Consider the following 21,907-nt stretch of genomic DNA (forward strand, 5'->3'; position numbering starts at 1 on the left):
TGATGGGATCTCTGCTTTTGTGATGGGATCTCTGCATTCATGGTGGGATCACTGCACTTGTGGTGGGATCTATGCACTCATAGTTAAATCTCTCTACTTTTGATGGGATCTCTGCACTCATGGTGGGATCCCTGCACTTGTGATGGGATCTCTGCACTCATGACGGGATCTCTGTACTCATGGTGGGATCTGTGTACTCATAGTAGAATCTTTCTACTTGTGATGGGATCTCTGCACTTGTGGTGGGATCTCTGCACTTATGGTGGGTTCTCTGCACTTATGGTGGGATCTCTATACTCATAGTGGGATCTCTCTACTTGTAATGAGATTTCTACATTTGTGATGGGATCTCTGCACTTGTGATGGGATATCTGCACTCATGTTGGGATCTGTGTACTCATAGTGGGATCTCTCTACTTATGATGGGATCTCTGTACTTGTGGTGGGATCTCTGTACTCATGGTGGGATCTCTGTACTCATAGTGGGATCTCTGCACTCATGGTGGGATCTGTGCACTTGTGGTGGGATTTCTGCTCTCATAGTGGGATCTCTCTACTTATGGTGGGATCTCTGCACTTGTGATGGGATATCTGCACTTGTGGTGGGATCTCTGCACTTGTGATGGGATTTCTGCACTCATGGTAGGATCTCTGCTCTTGTGATGGGATCTCTGTACTTGTGGTGGGATCTCTGCACTTGTGATGGGATCTCTGCACTGATGTTGGGATCTTTGCATTCATGATGGGATCTCTGCACTTGTGGTGGGATCTCTGCACTTGTGATGGGATCTCTGCACATGTGGTGGGATCTATGCACTCATGGTGGGATCTCTGCACTTGTGGTGGGATCTCTGCACTCAAAGTGGGATCTCTTCACTTGTGGTGGGATCTCTGTACTTGTGGTGGGATTGCTGCACATGTGGTGGGATCTCTATACTCATGGTGGGATCTCTGCACTTGTGATGGGATATATGCACTTATGGTGGAATCTTTGCACTTGTGATGGGATCTCTGCACTTATGGTGGGATCTTTGCACTTGTGATGGGATCTCTGCACTTGTGATAGGATCTCTGCATTCATGGTGGGATCTCTGCATGTGTGGTGAGATCTCTGCACTGATGCTGGGATCTTTGCACTTGTGGTGGGATCTCTGCACTTGTGATAGGATCTCTGCATTCATGGTGGGATCTCTGCACATTTGGTGGGATCTCTGCACTTATGATGGGATCTCCACACATGTGATGGGATCTCTGTACTCATGATGGGATCTCTGCACTTGTGGTGGGATCTCTGCACTCATAGTGGGATCTCTCTACTTGTGATGGGATCTTTGCACTTATGGTGGGATCCTTGCACTTGTGATGGGATCTCTGCACTCATGGTGGGATTTGTGCATTCATGGTGGGATCTCTACACTTGTGGTGATATATCTGCACTCATAGTGGGATCTCTCTACTTGTGATGGGATCTTTGTACTTGTGGTGAGATCTCTGCACTTGTGATGGGATCTCTGCACTTGTGATGGGATCTCTGTATTCATGGTGGGATCTCTGCACTTGTGATGGGATCTCTGTACTCATGGTGGGCACTTTCTACTTGTGATGGGATCTCTGCACTCATGGTGGGATCTCTGTACTTGTGATGGGATCCCTGCACTCATGGTGGGATCTCTGCACTTGTGATGGGATCTCTGCACTTGTGATGGGATCTCTGCACTCATGATGGGATCTCTGCACTCAAGGTAGGATCTGTGTACTCATAGTGGAATCTCCCTACTTGTGATGGGATCTCTGCACTTGTGGTGGGATCTCTGCACTTATGGTGAGTTCTCTGCACTTATGGTGGGATCTCTATACTCATAGTGGGATCTCTCTACTTGTGATGAAATATCTACATTTGTGATGGGATCTCTGCACTTGTGATGGGATCTCTGCACTCATGTTGGGATCTATGTACTCATAGTGGGATCTCTCTACCTATGATGGGATCTCTGTACTTGTGGTGGGATCTTTGTACTCATGGTGGGATCTCTGTACTCATAGTGGGATCTCTGCACTCATAGTGGGATCTCTGCACTTGTGGTGGGATTTCTGCTCTCATAGTGGGATCTCTCTACTTATGGTGGGATCTCTGCACTTGTGATGGGATCTCTGCTCCTATGGAGGGATCTCCGCACTTGTGATGGGATCTCTGCACTTGTGGTAGGATCTCTGCACTTGTGGTGGGATCTCTGCACTCATGGTGGGATATCTGCACTCATGATGGGATCTCTGCACTTGTGGTAGGATCTCTGCACTCATGGTGGGATCTTTGTACTTGTGATGGTATATCTGCACTCATGGTGGGATCTCTGCACTCATAGTGGGATCTCTCTACTTGTGATGGGATCTCTGCACTTGTGGTGGGATCTCTGCACTTGTGATGGGATCTCTGTACTTGTGATGGGATCTCTGCACTTGTGATGGGATCTCTGCACTTGTGTTGGGATCTTTGCATTCATGGTGGGATACCTGCACTTGTGGTGGGATCTCTGCAATTGTGATGGGATCTCTGCACATGTGGTGGGATCTATGCACTCAGGGTGGGATCTCTGCACTTGTGGTGGGATCTCTGCACTCATAGTGGGATCTCTTCACTTGTGGTGGGATCTTTGCACTTGTGGTGGGATCTCTGCACTTGTGATGGGATCTCTGTACTTGTGATGGGATCTATGCACTTATGGTGGGATCTTTGCACTTGTGATGGGATCTCTGCACTTATAATGGGATCTTTGCACTTGTGGTGGGATCTCTACACCTGTGATAGGATCTCTGCATTCATGGTGGGATCTCTGCATGTGTGGTGAGATCTCTGCACTTATGGTGGGATATTTGCACTTTTGGTGGGTTCTCTGCACTTGTGATAGGATCTCTGCATTCATGGTGGGATCTCTGCATAGGTGGTGGGATCTCTGCACTTGTGATGGGATCTGTGTACTTGTGGTGGGATCTCTGCACATGTGATGGGATCTCTGCACTTGTGATGGGATCTCTGCACTTAAGATAGGATCTCTGTACTCATGATGGGATCTCTGCACTTGTGGTGGGATCTCTGCACTCATAGTGGGATCTCTCTACTTGTGATGGGATCTCTGCACTTATGGTGGGATCCTTGCACTTGTGATGGGATCTCTGCACTCATGGTGGGATCTGTGCATTCATGGTGGGATCTCTAAACTTGTGGTGGTATCTCTGCACTCATAGTGGGATCTCTCTACTTGTGATGGGATCTTTGTACTTGTGGTGGGATCTCTGCACTTGTGATGGGATCTCTGCACTTGTGATGGGATCTCTGTATTCATGGCGGGATCTCTGCACTTGTGATGGGATCTCTGTACTCATGGTGGGCTCTTTCTACTTGTGATGGGATCTCTGCACTCATGGTGGGATCTCTGCACTTGTGATGGGATCCCTGCACTCATGGTGGGATCTCTGCACTTGTGATGGGATCTCTGCACTTGTGATGGGATCTCTGCACTCGTGATGGGATCTCTGCACTCAAGGTAGGATCTGTGTACTCATAGTGGAATCTCTCTACTTGTGATGGGATCTCTGCACTTATGGTGGGATCTCTGCACTTATGGTGGGTTCTCTGCACTTATGGTGGGATCTCTATACTCATAGTGGGATCTCTCTACTTGTGATGAGATCTCTACATTTGTGGTGGGATCTCTGTACTTGTGATGGGATATCTGCACTCATGTTGGGATCTGTGTATTCATAGTGGGATCTCTCTACTTATGATGGGATCTCTGTACTTGTGGTGGGATCTCTGTACTCATGGTGGGATCTCTGTACTCATAGTGGGATCTCTGCACTCATGGTGGGATCTCTGCACTTGTGGTGGGATTTCTGCTCTCATAGTGGGATCTCTCTACTTATGGTGGGATCTCTGCACTTGTGATGGGATCTCTGCTCCTATGGAGGGATCTCCGCACTTGTGATGGGATCTCTGCACTTGTGGTGGGATCTCTGCACTTGTGGTGGGATCTCTGCACTCATGGTGGGATATCTGCACTCGTGATGGGATCTCTGCACTTGTGGTAGGATCTCTGCACTCATGGTGGGATCGTTGTACTTGTGATGGTATATCTGCACTCATGGTGGGATCTCTGCACTCATAGTGGGATCTCTCTACTTGTGATGGGATATCTGCACTTGTGGTAGGATGTCTGCACTTGTGATGGGATTTCTGCACTCATGGTAGGATCTCTGCACTTGTGGTAGGATCTCTGCACTTGTGATGGGATCTCTGCACATGTGGTGGGATCTATGCACTTATGGTGGGATCTCTGCACTTGTGGTGGGATCTCTGCACTCATAGTGGGATCTCTTCACTTGTGGTGGGATCTCTGCACTTGTGGTGGGATCTCTGCACATGTGGTGGGATCTCTATACTCATGGTGGGATCTCTGCACTTGTGATGGGATCTCTGCACTTATGGTGGGATCTTTGCACTTGTGATGGGATCTCTGCACTTGTGATAGGATCTCTGCATTCATGGTGGGATCTCTGCATGTGTGGTGAGATCACTGCACTGATGCTGGGATCTTTGCACTTGTGGTGGGATCTTTGCACTTGTGATAGGATCTCTGCACGTTTGGTGGGATCTCTGCACTTATGATGGGATCTCTGCACATGTGATGGGATCTCTGCACTCATGGTGTGATCTCTATACTTGAGATAGGATCTCTGTACTCATGATGGGATCTCTGCACTTGTGGTGGGATCTCTGCACTCATAGTGGGATCTCTCTACTTGTGATGGGATCTATGCACTTATGGTGGGATCCTTGCACTTGTGATGGGATCTCTGCACTCATGGTGGGATCTGTGCATTCATGGTGGGATCTCTACACTTGTGGTGGTATCTCTGCACTCATAGTGGGATCTCTCTACTTGTGATGGGATCTTTGTACTTGTGGTGGGATCTCTGCACATGTGATGGGATCTCTGCACTAATGGTGGGATCTCTGCACTTGAGATAGGATCTCTGTACTCATGATGGGATCTCTACACTTGTGGTGGTATCTCTGCACTCATAGTGGGATCTCTCTACTTGTGATGGGATCTTTGTACTTGTGGTGGGATCTCTGCACTTGTGATGGGATCTCTGCACTTGTGATGGGATCTCTGTATTCATGGTGGGATCTCTGCACTTGTGATGGGATCTCTGTACTCATGGTGGGCTCTTTCTACTTGTGATGGGATCTCTGCACTCATGGTGGGATCTCTGCACTTGTGATGGGATCCCTGCACTCATGGTGGGATCTCTGCACTTGTGATGGGATCTTTGCACTTGTGATGGGATCTCTGCACTCGTGTTGGGATCTCTGCACTCAAGGTAGGATCTGTGTACTCATAGTGGAATCTCTCTACTTGTGATGGGATCTCTGCACTTGTGGTGGGATCTCTGAACTTATGGTGGGTTCTCTGCACTTATGGTGGGATCTCTATACTCATAGTGGGATCTCTCTACTTGTGATGAGATCTCTACATTTGTGGTGGGATCTCTGTACTTGTGATGGGATATCTGCACTCATGTTGGGATCTGTGTATTCATAGTTGGATCTCTACTTATGATGGGATCTCTGTACTTGTGGTGGGATCTCTGTACTCATGGTGGGATCTCTGTACTCATAGTGGGATCTCTGCACTCATGGTGGGATCTCTGCACTTGTGGTGGGATTTCTGCTCTCATAGTGGGATCTCTCTACTTATGGTGGGATCTCTGCACTTGTGATGGGATCTCTGCTCCTATGGAGGGATCTCTGCACTTGTGATGGGATCTCTGCACTTGTGGTGGGATCTCTGCACTTGTGGTGGGATCTCTGCACTCATGGTGGGATATCTGCACTCCTGATGGGATCTCTGCACTTGTGGTAGGATCTCTGCACTCATGGTGGGATCTTTGTACTTGTGATGGTGTATCTGCACTCATGGTGGGATCTCTGCACTCATAGTGGGATCTCTCTACTTGTGATGGGATATCTGCACTTGTGGTGGGATGTCTGCACTTGTGATGGGATTTCTGCACTCATGGTAGGATCTCTGCACTTGTGGTAGGATCTCTGCACTTGTGATGGGATCTCTGCACATGTGGTGGGATCTATGCACTTATGGTGGGATCTCTGCACTTGTGGTGGGATCTCTGCACTCATAGTGGGATCTCTTCACTTGTGGTGGGATCTCTGCACTTGTGGTGGGATCTCTGCACATGTGGTGGGATCTCTATACTCATGGTGGGATCTCTGCACTTGTGATGGGATCTCTGCACTTATGGTGGGATCTTTGCACTTGTGATGGGATCTCTGCATTTGTGATAGGATCTCTGCATTCATGGTGGGATCTCTGCATGTGTGGTGAGATCTCTGCACTGATGCTGGGATCTTTGCACTTGTGGTAGGATCTCTGCACTTGTGATAGTGTCTCTGCATTCATGGTGGGATCTCTGCACGTTTGGTGGGATCTCTGCACATGTGATGGGATCTCTTCATTCATGGTGTGATCTCTGCACTTGAGATAGGATCTCTGTACTCATGATGGGATCTCTGCACTTGTGGTGGGATCTCTGCACTCATAGTGGGATCTCTCTACTTGTGATGGGATCTATGCACTTATGGTGGGATCCTTGCACTTGTGATGGGATCTCTGCACTCATGGTGGGATCTGTGCATTCATGGTGGGATCTCTGCACTTGTGGTGGTATCTCTGCACTCATAGTGGGATCTCTCTACTTGTGATGGGATCTTTCTACTTGTGGTGGGATCTCTGCACGTGTGATGGGATCTCTGCACTTGTGATGGGATCTCTGCATTCATGGTGGGATTTCTGCACTTGTGATGGGATCTCTGCACTCATGGTGGGCTCTTTCTACTTGTGATGGGATCTCTGCACTCATGGTGGGATCACTGCACTTGTGGTGGGATCTCTGCACTCATAGTGAGATCTCTCTACTTTTGATGGGATCTCTGCACTCATGGTGGGATCCCTGCACTTGTGATAGGATCTCCATACTCACGGTGGGATCTCTGCACTTGTGATGGGATCTCTGGACTCATGGTGTGATCTCTGCACTTGTGATGGGATCTCTGCACTATTGGTGGGATCTCTATACTTGTGATGGGATCTCTGCTTTTGTGATGGGATCTCTGCACTCATGGTGGGATCACTGCACTTGTGGTGGGATCTCTGCACTCATAGTGAGATCTCTCTACTTTCGATGGGATCTCTGCACTCATGGTGGGATCCCTGCACTTGTGATGGGATCTCTGCACTCATGGTGGGATCTGTGCATTCATGGTGGGATCTCTGCACTTGTGGTGGGATCTCTGCATTCATAGTGGGAACTCTCTACTTGTGATGCTATCTTTGTATTTGTGGTGGGATCTCTGCACTTGTGATGGGATCTCTGCACTTGTGATGGGATCTCTAGATTCATGGTGGGATCTCTGCACTTGTGATGGGATCTCTGCACTCATGGTGGGCTCTTTCTACTTGTGATGGGATCTCTGCACTCATGGTGGGCTCTCTGCACTTGTGATCGGATCCCTGCACTCATGGTGGGATCTCTGCACTTGTGGTGGGATCTCTGCACTTGTGATGGGATCTCTGCACTCGTGATGGGATCTCTGCACTCATGGTGGGATCTGTGTACTCATAGTGGAATCTCTCTACTTGTGATGGGACCTCTGCACTTTTGGTGGGATCTCTGCACTTATGGTGGGTTCTCTGCACTTATGGTGGGATCTCTATACTCATAGTGGGATCTCTCTACTTGTTATGAGATCTCTACATTTGTGGTAGGATCTCTGTACTTGTGATGGGATGTCTGCACTCATGTTGGGATCTGTGTATTCATAGTGGGATCTCTCTACTTATGATGGGATCTCTGTACTTGTGGTGGGATCTCTGTACTCATGGTGGGATCTCTGTACTCATAGTGGGATCTCTACACTCATGGTGGGATCTCTGCACTTGTGGTGGGATTTCTGCTCTCATAGTGGGATCTCTCTACTTATGGTGGGATCTCTGCACTTGTGATGGGATCTCTGCTCCTATGGAGGGATCTCTGCACTTGTGATGGGATCTCTGCACTTGTGGTGGGATCTCTGCACTTGTGGTGGGATCTCTGCACTCATGGTGGGATATCAGCACTCGTGATGGGATCTCTGCACTTGTGGTAGGATCTCTGCACTCATGGTGGGATCTTTGTACTTGTGATGGTGTATCTGCACTCATGGTGGGATCTCTGCACTCATAGTGGGATCTCTCGACTTGTGATGGGATATCTGCACTTGTGGTGGGATGTCTGCACTTGTGATGGGATTTCTGCACTCATGGTAGGATCTCTGTACTTGTGGTAGGATCTCTGCACTTGTGATGGGATCTCTGCACATGTGGTGGGATCTATGCACTTATGGTGGGATCTCTGCACTTGTGGTGGGATCTCTGCACTCATAGTGGGATCTTTTCACTTGTGGTGGGATCTCTGCACTTGTGGTGGGATCTCTGCACATGTGGTGGGATCTCTATACTCATGGTGGGATCTCTGCACTTGTGATGGGATCTCTGCACTTATGGTGGGATCTTTGCACTTGTGATGGGATCTCTGCACTTGTGATAGGATCTCTGCATTCATGGTGGGATCTCTGCATGTGTGGTAAGATCTCTGCACTGATGCTGGGATCTTTGCACTTGTGGTGGGATCTCTGCACTTGTGATAGGATCTCTGCATTCATGGTGGGATCTCTGCACATTTGGTGGGATCTCTGCACTTATGATGGGATCTCTGCACATGTGATGGGATCTCTGCACTCATGGTGTGATCTCTGCACTTGAGATAGGATCTCTGTACTCATGATGGGATATCTGCACTTGTGGTGGGCTCTCTGCACTCATAGTGGGATCTCTCTACTTGTGATGGGATCTATGCACTTATGGTGGGATCCTTGCACTTGTGATGGGATCACTGCACTCATGGTGGGATCTGTGCATTCATGGTGGGATCTCTGCACTTGAGATATGATCTCTGTACTCATGATGGGATCTCTGCACTTGTGGTGGGATCTCTGCACTCATAGTGGGATCTCTCTACTTGTGATGGGATCTCTGCACTTATGGTGGGATCCTTGCACTTATGATGGGATCTCTGCACTCATGGTGGGATCTGTGCATTCATGGTGGGATCTCTAAACTTGTGGTGGTATCTCTGCACTCATAGTGGGATCTCTCTACTTGTGATGGGATCTTTGTACTTGTGGTGGGATCTCTGCACTTGTGATGGGATCTCTGCACTTGTGATGCGATCTCTGTATTCATGGTGGGATCTCTGCACTTGTGATGGGATCTCTGTACTCATGGTGGGCTCTTTCTACTTCTGATGGGATCTCTGCACTCATGGTGGGATCTCTGCACTTGTGATGGGATCCCTGCACTCATGGTGGGATCTCTGCACTTGTGATGGGATCTCTGCACTTGTGATGGGATCTCTGCACTCGTGATGGGATCTCTGCACTCAAGGTAGGATCTGTGTACTCATAGTGGAATCTCTCTACTTGTGATGGGATCTCTCTACTTGTGGTGGGATTTCTGCACTTATGGTGGGTTCTCTGCACTTATGGTGGGATCTCTATACTCATAGTGGGATCTCTCTACTTGTGATGAGATCTCTACATTTGTGGTGGGATCTCTTTACTTGTGATGGGATATCTGCACTCATGTTGGGATCTGTGTATTCATAGTGGGATCTCTCTACTTATGATGGGATCTCTGTACTTGTGGTGGGATCTCTGTACTCATGGTGGGATCTCTGTACTCATAGTGGGATCTCTGCACTCATGGTGGGATCTCTGCACTTGTGGTGGGATTTCTGCTCTCATAGTGGGATCTCTCTACTTGTGATGGGATCTTTGCACTTATGGTGGTATCCTTGCACTTGTGATGGGATCTCTGCACTCATGGTGGGATCTATGCATTCATGGTGGGATCTCTGCACTTGTGGTGGTATCTCTGCACTCATAGTGGGATCTCTCTACTTGTGATGGGATCTTTGTACTTGTGGTGGGATCTCTGCACATGTAATGGGATCTCTGCACTTGTGATGGGATCTCTGCACTTGAGATAGGATCTCTGTACTCATGATGGGATCTCTGCACTTGTGGTGGGATCTCTGATCTCATAGTGGGATCTCTCTACTTGTGATGGGATCTCTGCACTTGTGGTGGGATCTCTGCACTTGTGATGGGATCTCTGTACTTGTGGTGGTATCTCTGCACATGTGATGGGATCTCTGTACCTGTGTTGGGATCTTTGCATTCATGGTGGGATCTCTGCACTTGTGGTGGGATCTCTGCAATTGTGATGGGATCTCTGCACATGTGGTGAGATCTATGCACTCATGATGGGATCTCTGCACTTGTGGTAGGATCCCTGCACTCATGGTGGGATCTTTGTACTTGTGATGGTATATCTGCACTCATGGTGGGATCTCTGCACTCATAGTGGGATCTCTCTACTTGTGATGGGATCTCTGCACTTGTGGTGGGATCTCTGCACTTGTGATGGGATCTCTGTACTTGTGGTGGTATCTCTGCACTTGTGATGGGATCTCTGCACCTGTGTTGGGATCTTTGCATTCATGGTGGGATCTCTGTACTTGTGGTGGGATCTCTGCAATTGTGATGGGATCTCTGCACATGTGGTGGGATCTATGCACTCATGGTGGGATCTCTGCACTTGTGGTGGGATCTCTGCACTCATAGTGGGATCTCTTCACTTGTGGTGGGATCTCTGCACTTGTGGTGGGATCTCTGCACTTGTGATGGGATCTCTGTACTTGTGATGGGATCTATGCACTTATGGTGGGATCTTTGCACTTGTGATGGGATCTCTACACTTGTGATAGGATCTCTGCATTCATGGTGGGATCTCTGCATGTATGGTGAGATCTCTGCACTTATGGTGGGATCTTTGCACTTTTGGTGGGATCTCTGCACTTGTGATAGGATCTCTGCATTCATGGTGGGATCTCTGCATAGGTGGTGGGATCTCTGCACTTGTGATGGGATCTTTGCACATGTGGTGGGATCTCTGCACTCATGGTGGGATCTCTGCACTTGAGATAGGATCTCTGTACTCATGATGGGATCTCTGCACTTGTGGTGGGATCTCTGCACTCATAGTGGGATCTCTCTACTTGTGATGGGATCTCTGCACTTATGGTGGGATCTCTGCACTTATGATAAGATCTCTTGACTTGTGGTGGGATCTCTGCACTTGTGGTGGGATATCTGCACTTGTGGTGTGATCTCTATACTCATGGTCGGATTTTTGCACTTGTGATGGGATCTCTGCACTCATGGTGGGATCTCTGCATTTGTGGTGGGATCCTAGTAGTCATAGTGGGATCTCTCTACTTGTGATGGGATCTCTGCACTCATGGTAAGATCTCTGCACTCATAGTGGGATCTCTCTACTTGTGGTGGGATCTCTGCACTTGTGATGGGATCTCTGCTTCTATGGAGGAATCTCTGCACTTGTGATGGGATCTCTGCACTTGTGGTGGGATCTCTGCACTTGTGGTGGGATCTCTGCACTCATGGAGGGATCTTTGCACTTATGATGGGATCTCTGCACTCATGGTGGGATCTTTGTATTTGTGATGATGTATCTGCACTCATGGTGGGATCTCTGCACTCATAGTGGGATCTCTCTACTTGTGATGGGATCTCTGCACTTGTGGTGGGATCTCTGCACTTGTGATGGGATCTCTGCACTCATGGTGGATCTCTGCACTTGTGATGGGATCTCTGCACTTGTGATGGGATCTATGCACTTATGGTGGGATCTTTGCACTTGTGATGGGATCTGTGCACTTATGGTGGGATCTTTGCACTTGTGATGGGATCTCTTCACTTGTGATAGGATCTTTGCATTGATGGTGGGATCTCTGCACGTGTGGTGGGATCTCTGCACTTATGATGGGATCTCTGCACATGTGATGGGATCTCTGCACTCATGGTGGGATCTCTGCACTTGAGATAGGATCTCTGTACTCATGATGGGATCTCTGCACTTGTGGTTGGGTTCTCTGCACTCATAGTGGGATCTCTCTACTTTTGATGGGATCTCTGTACTTATGGTGGGATCCTTGCACTTGTGATGGGATCTCTGCGCTCATGGTGGGATCTGTGCATTTGTGGTGGGATCCTAGTAGTCATAGTGGGATCTCTCTACTTGTGATGGGATCTCTGCACTCATGGTAGGATCTCTGCACTCATAGTGGGATCTCTCTACTTGTGGTGGGATCTCTGCACTTGTGATGGGATCTCTGCTCTTATGGAGGGATCTCTGCACTTGTGATGGGATCTCTGCACTTGTTGTGGGATCTCTGCACTTGTGGTGGGATCTCTGCACTCATGGAGGGATCTCTGCACTTATGATGGGATCTCTGCACTCATGGTGGGATCTTTGTATTTGTGATGATGTATCTGCACTCATGGTGGGATCTCTGCACTCATAGTGGGATCTCTCTACTTGTGATGGGATCTCTGCACTTGTGGTGGGATCTCTGCACTTGTGATGGGATCTCTGCACTCATGGTGGATCTCTGCACTTGTGATGGGATCTCTGCACTTGTGATGGGATCTATGCACTTATGGTAGGATCTTTGCACTTGTGATGGGATCTATGCACTTATGGTGGGATCTTTGCATGTGTGGTGGGATCTCTGCACTTATGATGGGATCTCTGCACATGTGATGGGATCTCTGCACTCATGGTGGGATCTCTGCACTTGAGATAGGATCTCTGTACTCATGATGGGATCTTTGCACTTGTGGTGGGATCTCTGCACTCATAGTGGGATCTCTCTACTTTTGATGGGATCTCTGCACTTATGGTGGGATCCTTGCACTTGTGATGGGATCTCTGCACTCATGGTGGGATCTGTGCATTCATGGTGGGATCTTTGCACTTGTGGTGGTATCTCTGCACTGATAGTGGGATCTCTCTACTTGTGATGGGATCTGTATACTTGTTGTGGGATCTCTGCACTTGTGATGGGATCTCTGCACTTGTGATGGGATCTCTGCATTCATGGTGGGATCTCTGCATTTGTGATGGGATCTCTGCACTCATGGTGGGATCTCTGCACTTGTGATGGGATCTCTGCACTTGTGATGGGATCTCTGCACTCGTGATGGGATCTCTGCACTCAAGGTAGGATCTGTGTACTCATAGTGGAATCTCTCTACTTGTGATGGGATCTCTGCACTTGTGGTGGGATCTCTGCACTTATGGTGGGTTCTCTGCACTTATGGTGGGATCTCTATACTCATAGTGGGATCTCTCTACTTGTGATGAGATCTCTACATTTGTGGTGGGATCTCTGTACTTGTGATGGGATATCTGCACTCATGTTGGGATCTGTGTATTCATAGTGGGATCTCTCTACTTATGATGGGATCTCTGTACTTGTGGTGGGATCTCTGTACTCATGGTGGGATCTCTGTACTCATAGTGGGATCTCTGCACTCATGGTGGGATCTCTGCACTTGTGGTGGGATTTCTGCTCTCATAGTGGGATCTCTCTACTTATGGTGGGATCTCTGCACTTGTGATGGGATCTCTGCTCCTATGGAGGGATCTCTGCACTTGTGATGGGATCTCTGCACTTGTGGTGGGATCTCTGCACTTGTGGTGGGATCTCTGCACTCCTGGTGGGATATCTGCACTCGTGATGGGATCTCTGCACTTGTGGTAGGATCTCTGCACTCATGGTGGGATCGTTGTACTTGTGATGGTATATCTGCACTCATGGTGGGATCTCTGCACTCATAGTGGGATCTCTCTACTTGTGATGGGATATCTGCACTTGTGGTAGGATGTCTGCACTTGTGATGGGATTTCTGCACTCATGGTAGGATCTCTGCACTTGTGGTAGGATCTCTGCACTTGTGATGGGATCTCTGCACATGTGGTGGGATCTATGCACTTATGGTGGGATCTCTGCACTTGTGGTGGGATCTCTGCACTCATAGTGGGATCTCTTCACTTGTGGTGGGATCTCTGCACTTGTGGTGGGATCTCTGCACATGTGGTGGGATCTCTATACTCATGGTGGGATCTCTGCACTTGTGATGGGATCTCTGCACTTATGGTGGGATCTTTACACTTGTGATGGGATCTCTGCACTTGTGATAGGATCTCTGCATTCATGGTGGGATCTCTCCATGTGTGGTGAGATCTCTGCACTGATGCTGGGATCTTTGCACTTGTGGTGGGATCTTTGCACTTGTGATAGGATCTCTGCACGTTTGGTGGGATCTCTGCACTTATGATGGGATCTCTGCACATGTGATGGGATCTCTGCACTCATGGTGTGATCTCTGCACTTGAGATAGGATCTCTGTACTCATGATGGGATCTCTGCACTTGTGGTGGGATCTCTCTACTTGTGATGGGATCTATGCACTTATGGTGGGATCCTTGCACTTGTGATGGGATCTCTGCACTCATGGTGGGATCTGTGCATTCATGGTGGGATCTCTACACTTGTGGTGGTATCTCTGCACTCATAGTGGGATCTCTCTACTTGTGATGGGATCTTTGTACTTGTGGTGGGATCTCTGCACATGTGATGGGATCTCTGCACTAATGGTGGGATCTCTGCACTTGAGATAGGATCTCTGTACTCATGATGGGATCTCTACACTTGTGGTGGTATCTCTGCACTCATAGTGGGATCTCTCTACTTGTGATGGGATCTTTGTACTTGTGGTGGGATCTCTGCACTTGTGATGGGATCTCTGCACTTGTGATGGGATCTCTGTATTCATGGTGGGATCTCTGCACTTGTGATGGGATCTCTGTACTCATGGTGGGCTCTTTCTACTTGTGATGGGATCTCTGCACTCATGGTGGGATCTCTGCACTTGTGATGGGATCCCTGCACTCATGGTGGGATCTCTGCACTTGTGATGGGATCTCTGCACTTGTGATGGGATCTCTGCACTCGTGTTGGGATCTCTGCACTCAAGGTAGGATCTGTGTAATCATAGTGGAATCTCTCTACTTGTGATGGGATCTCTGCACTTGTGGTGGGATCTCTGAACTTATGGTGGGTTCTCTGCACTTATGGTGGGATCTCTATACTCATAGTGGGATCTCTCTACTTGTGATGAGATCTCTACATTTGTGGTGGGATCTCTGTACTTGTGATGGGATATCTGCACTCATGTTGGGATCTGTGTATTCATAGTTGGATCTCTACTTATGATGGGATCTCTGTACTTGTGGTGGGATCTCTGTACTCATGGTGGGATCTCTGTACTCATAGTGGGATCTCTGCACTCATGGTGGGATCTCTGCACTTGTGGTGGGATTTCTGCTCTCATAGTGGGATCTCTCTACTTATGGTGGGATCTCTGCACTTGTGATGGGATCTCTGCTCCTATGGAGGGATCTCTGCACTTGTGATGGGATCTCTGCACTTGTGGTGGGATCTCTGCACTTGTGGTGGGATCTCTGCACTCATGGTGGGATATCTGCACTCCTGATGGGATCTCTGCACTTGTGGTAGGATCTCTGCACTCATGGTGGGATCTTTGTACTTGTGATGGTGTATCTGCACTCATGGTGGGATCTCTGCACTCATAGTGGGATCTCTCTACTTGTGATGGGATATCTGCACTTGTGGTGGGATGTCTGCACTTGTGATGGGATTTCTGCACTCATGGTAGGATCTCTGCACTTGTGGTAGGATCTCTGCACTTGTGATGGGATCTCTGCACATGTGGTGGGATCTATGCACTTATGGTGGGATCTCTGCACTTGTGGTGGGATCTCTGCACTCATAGTGGGATCTCTTCACTTGTGGTGGGATCTCTGCACTTGTGGTGGGATCTCTGCACATGTGGTGGGATCTCTATACTCATGGTGGGATCTCTGCACTTGTGATGGGATCTCTGCACTTATGGTGGGATCTTTGCACTTGTGATGGGATCTCTGCATTTGTGATAGGATCTCTGCATTCATGGTGGGATCTCTGCATGTGTGGTGAGATCTCTGCACTGATGCTGGGATCTTTGCACTTGTGGTAGGATCTCTGCACTTGTGATAGTGTCTCTGCATTCATGGTGGGATCTCTGCACGTTTGGTGGGATCTCTGCACATGTGATGGGATCTCTTCATTCATGGTGTGATCTCTGCACTTGAGATAGGATCTCTGTACTCATGATGGGATCTCTGCACTTGTGGTGGGATCTCTGCACTCATAGTGGGATCTCTCTACTTGTGATGGGATCTATGCACTTATGGTGGGATCCTTGCACTTGTGATGGGATCTCTGCACTCATGGTGGGATCTGTGCATTCATGGTGGGATCTCTGCACTTGTGGTGGTATCTCTGCACTCATAGTGGGATCTTTCTACTTGTGATGGGATCTTTCTACTTGTGGTGGGATCTCTGCACGTGTGATGGGATCTCTGCACTTGTGATGGGATCTCTGCATTCATGGTGGGATCTCTGCACTTGTGATGGGATCTCTGCACTCATGGTGGGCTCTTTCTACTTGTGATGGGATCTCTGCACTCATGGTGGGATCACTGCACTTGTGGTGGGATCTCTGCACTCATAGTGAGATCTCTCTACTTTTGATGGGATCTCTGCACTCATGGTGGGATCCCTGCACTTGTGATAGGATCTCCATACTCATGGTGGGATCTCTGCACTTGTGATGGGATCTCTGGACTCATGGTGTGATCTCTGCACTTGTGATGGGATCTCTGCACTATTGGTGGGATCTCTATACTTGTGATGGGATCTCTGCTTTTGTGATGGGATCTCTGCACTCATGGTGGGATCACTGCACTTGTGGTGGGATCTCTGCACTCATAGTGAGATCTCTCTACTTTCGATGGGATCTCTGCACTCATGGTGGGATCCCTGCACTTGTGATGGGATCTCTGCACTCATGGTGGGATCTGTGCATTCATGGTGGGATCTCTGCACTTGTGGTGGGATCTCTGCATTCATAGTGGGAACTCTCTACTTGTGATGCTATCTTTGTATTTGTGGTGGGATCTCTGCACTTGTGATGGGATCTCTGCACTTGTGATGGGATCTCTAGATTCATGGTGGGATCTCTGCACTTGTGATGGGATCTCTGCACTCATGGTGGGCTCTTTCTACTTGTGATGGGATCTCTGCACTCATGGTGGGCTCTCTGCACTTGTGATCGGATCCCTGCACTCATGGTGGGATCTCTGCACTTGTGGTGGGATCTCTGCACTTGTGATGGGATCTCTGCACTCGTGATGGGATCTCTGCACTCATGGTGGGATCTGTGTACTCATAGTGGAATCTCTCTACTTGTGATGGGATCTCTGCACTTTTGGTGGGATCTCTGCACTTATGGTGGGTTCTCTGCACTTATGGTGGGATCTCTATACTCATAGTGGGATCTCTCTACTTGTTATGAGATCTCTACATTTGTGGTAGGATCTCTGTACTTGTGATGGGATGTCTGCACTCATGTTGGGATCTGTGTATTCATAGTGGGATCTCTCTACTTATGATGGGATCTCTGTACTTGTGGTGGGATCTCTGTACTCATGGTGGGATCTCTGTACTCATAGTGGGATCTCTGCACTCATGGTGGGATCTCTGCACTTGTGGTGGGATTTCTGCTCTCATAGTGGGATCTCTCTACTTATGGTGGGATCTCTGCACTTGTGATGGGATCTCTGCTCCTATGGAGGGATCTCTGCACTTGTGATGGGATCTCTGCACTTGTGGTGGGATCTCTGCACTTGTGGTGGGATCTCTGCACTCATGGTGGGATATCAGCACTCGTGATGGGATCTCTGCACTTGTGGTAGGATCTCTGCACTCATGGTGGGATCTTTGTACTTGTGATGGTGTATCTGCACTCATGGTGGGATCTCTGCACTCATAGTGGGATCTCTCTACTTGTGATGGGATATCTGCACTTGTGGTGGGATGTCTGCACTTGTGATGGGATTTCTGCACTCATGGTAGGATCTCTGCACTTGTGGTAGGATCTCTGCACTTGTGATGGGATCTCTGCACATGTGGTGGGATCTATGCACTTATGGTGGGATCTCTGCACTTGTGGTGGGATCTCTGCACTCATAGTGGGATCTCTTCACTTGTGGTGGGATCTCTGCACTTGTGGTGGGATCTCTGCACATGTGGTGGGATCTCTATACTAATGGTGGGATCTCTGCACTTGTGATGGGATCTCTGCACTTATGGTGGGATCTTTGCACTTGTGATGGGATCTCTGCACTTGTGATAGGATCTCTGCATTCATGGTGGGATCTCTGCATGTGTGGTAAAATCTCTGCACTGATGCTGGGATCTTTGCACTTGTGGTGGGATCTCTGCACTTGTGATAGGATCTCTGCATTCATGGTGGGATCTCTGCACGTTTGGTGGGATCTCTGCACTTATGATGGGATCTCTGCACATGTGATGGGATCTCTGCACTCATGGTGTGATCTCTGCACTTGAGATAGGATCTCTGTACTCATGATGGGATATCTGCACTTGTGGTGGGCTCTCTGCACTCATAGTGGGATCTCTCTACTTGTGATGGGATCTATGCACTTATGGTGGGATCCTTGCACTTGTGATGGGATCTCTGCACTCATGGTGGGATCTGTGCATTCAAGGTGGGATCTCTGCACTTGAGATATGATCTCTGTACTCATGATGGGATCTCTGCACTTGTGGTGGGATCTCTGCACTCATAGTGGGATCTCTCTACTTGTGATGGGATCTCTGCACTTATGGTGGGATCCTTGCACTTATGATGGGATCTCTGCACTCATGGTGGGATCTGTGCATTCATGGTGGGATCTCTAAACTTGTGGTGGTATCTCTGCACTCATAGTGTGATCTCTCTACTTGTGATGGGATCTTTGTACTTGTGGTGGGATCTCTGCACTTGTGATGGGATCTCTGCACTTGTGATGGGATCTCTGTATTCATGGTGGGATCTCTGCACTTGTGATGGGATCTCTGTACTCATGGTGGGCTCTTTCTACTTCTGATGGGATCTCTGCACTCATGGTGGGATCTCTGCACTTGTGATGGGATCCCTGCACTCATGGTGGGATCTCTGCACTTGTGATGGGATCTCTGCACTTGTGATGGGATCTCTGCACTCGTGATGGGATCTCTGCACTCAAGGTAGGATCTGTGTACTCATAGTGGAATCTCTCTACTTGTGATGGGATCTCTGCACTTGTGGTGGGATTTCTGCACTTATGGTGGGTTCTCTGCACTTATGGTGGGATCTCTATACTCATAGTGGGATCTCTCTACTTGTGATGAGATCTCTACATTTGTGGTGGGATCTCTTTACTTGTGATGGGATATCTGCACTCATGTTGGGATCTGTGTATTCATAGTGGGATCTCTCTACTTATGATGGGATCTCTGTACTTGTGGTGGGATCTCTGTACTCATGGTGGGATCTCTGTACTCATAGTGGGATCTCTGCACTCATGGTGGGATCTCTGCACTTGTGGTGGGATTTCTGCTCTCATAGTGGGATCTCTCTACTTATGGTGGGATCTCTGCACTTGTGATGGGATCTCTGCTCCTATGGAGGGATCTCTGCACTTGTGATGGGATCTCTGCACTTGTGGTGGGATCTCTGCACTTGTGGTGGGATCTCTGCACTCATGGTGGGATATCTGCACTCATGATGGGATCTCTGCACTTGTGGTAGGATCTCTGCACTCATGGTGGGATCTTTGTACTTGTGATGGTGTATCTGCACTCATGGTGGGATCTCTGCACTCATAGTGGGATCTCTCTACTTGTGATGGGATATCTGCACTTGTGGTAGGATGTCTGCACTTGTGATGGGATTTCTGCACTCATGGTAGGATCTCTGCACTTGTGGTAGGATCTCTGCACTTGTGATGGGATCTCTGCACATGTGGTGGGATCTATGCACTTATGGTGGGATCTCTGCACTTGTGGTGGGATCTCTTCACTCATAGTGGGATCTCTTCACTTGTGGTGGGATCTCTGCACTTGTGGTGGGATCTCTGCACATGTGGTGGGATCTCTATACTCATGGTGGGATCTCTGCACTTGTGATGGGATCTCTGCACTTATGGTGGGATCTTTGCACTTGTGATGGGATCTCTGCACTTGTGATAGGATCTCTGCATTCATGGTGGGATCTCTGCATGTGTGGTGAGATCTCTGCACTGGTGCTGGGATCTTGGCACTTGTGGTGGGATCTCTGCACTTGTGATAGGATCGCTGCATTCATGGTGGGATCTCTGCACGTTTGGTGGGATCTCTGCACTTATGATGGGATCTCTGCACATGTGATGGGATCTCTGCACTCATGGTGTGATCTCTGCACTTGAGATAGGATCTCTGTACTCATGATGGGATCTCTGCACTTGTGGTGGGATCTCTGCACTCATAGTGGGATCTCTCTACTTGTGATGGGATCTTTGCACTTATGGTGGTATCCTTGCACTTGTGATGGGATCTCTGCACTCATGGTGGGATCTATGCATTCATGGTGGGATCTCTGCATTTGTGGTGGTATCTCTGCACTCATAGTGGGATCTCTCTACTAGTGATGGGATCTTTGTACTTGTGGTGGGATCTCTGCACATGTAATGGGATCTCTGCACTTGTGATGGGATCTCTGCACTTGAGATAGGATCTCTGTACTCATGATGGGATCTCTGCACTTGTGGTGGGATCTCTGATTTCATAGTGGGATCTCTCTACTTGTGATGGGATCTCTGCACTTGTGGTGGGATCTCTGCACTTGTGGTGGTATCTCTGCACTTGTGATGGGATCTCTGCACCTGTGTTGGGATCTTTGCATTCATGGTGGGATCTCTGCACTTGTGGTGGGATCTCTGCAATTGTGATGGGATCTCTGCACATGTGGTAGGATCTATGCACTCATGATGGGATCTCTGCACTTGTGGTAGGATCCCTGCACTCATGGTGGGATCTTTGTACTTGTGATGGTATATCTGCACTCATGGTGGGATCTCTGCACTCATAGTGGGATCTCTCTACTTGTGATGGGATCTCTGCACTTGTGGTGGGATCTCTGCACTTGTGATGGGATCTCTGCACTTGTGGTGGTATCTCTGCACTTGTGATGGGATCTCTGCACCTGTGTTGGGATCTTTGCATTCATGGTGGGATCTCTGTACTTGTGGTGGGATCTCTGCAATTGTGATGGGATCTCTGCACATGTGGTGGGATCTATGCACTCATGGTGGGATCTCTGCACTTGTGGTGGGATCTCTGCACTCATAGTGGGATCTCTTCACTTGTGGTGGGATCTCTGCACTTGTGGTGGGATCTCTGCACTTGTGATGGGATCTCTGTACTTGTGATGGGATCTATGCACTTATGGTGGGATCTTTGCACTTGTGATGGGATCTCTACACTTGTGATAGGATCTCTGCATTCATGGTGGGATCTCTGCATGTATGGTGAGATCTCTGCACTTATGGTGGGATCTTTGCACTTTTGGTGGGATCTCTGCACTTGTGATAGGATCTCTGCATTCATGGTGGGATCTCTGCATAGGTGGTGGGATCTCTGCACTTGTGATGGGATCTTTGCACATGTGGTGGGATCTCTGCACTCATGGTGGGATCTCTGCACTTGAGATAGGATCTCTGTACTCATGATGGGATCTCTGCACTTGTGGTGGGATCTCTGCACTCATAGTGGGATCTCTCTACTTGTGATGGGATCTCTGCACTTATGGTGGGATCTCTGCACTTATGATAAGATCTCTTGACTTGTGGTGGGATCTCTGCACTTGTGGTGGGATATC

The sequence above is a fragment of the Lissotriton helveticus genome, chromosome 10 (assembly GCF_964261635.1).
Source record: "Lissotriton helveticus chromosome 10, aLisHel1.1, whole genome shotgun sequence".
Classification (NCBI taxonomy): domain Eukaryota; kingdom Metazoa; phylum Chordata; class Amphibia; order Caudata; family Salamandridae; genus Lissotriton; species Lissotriton helveticus.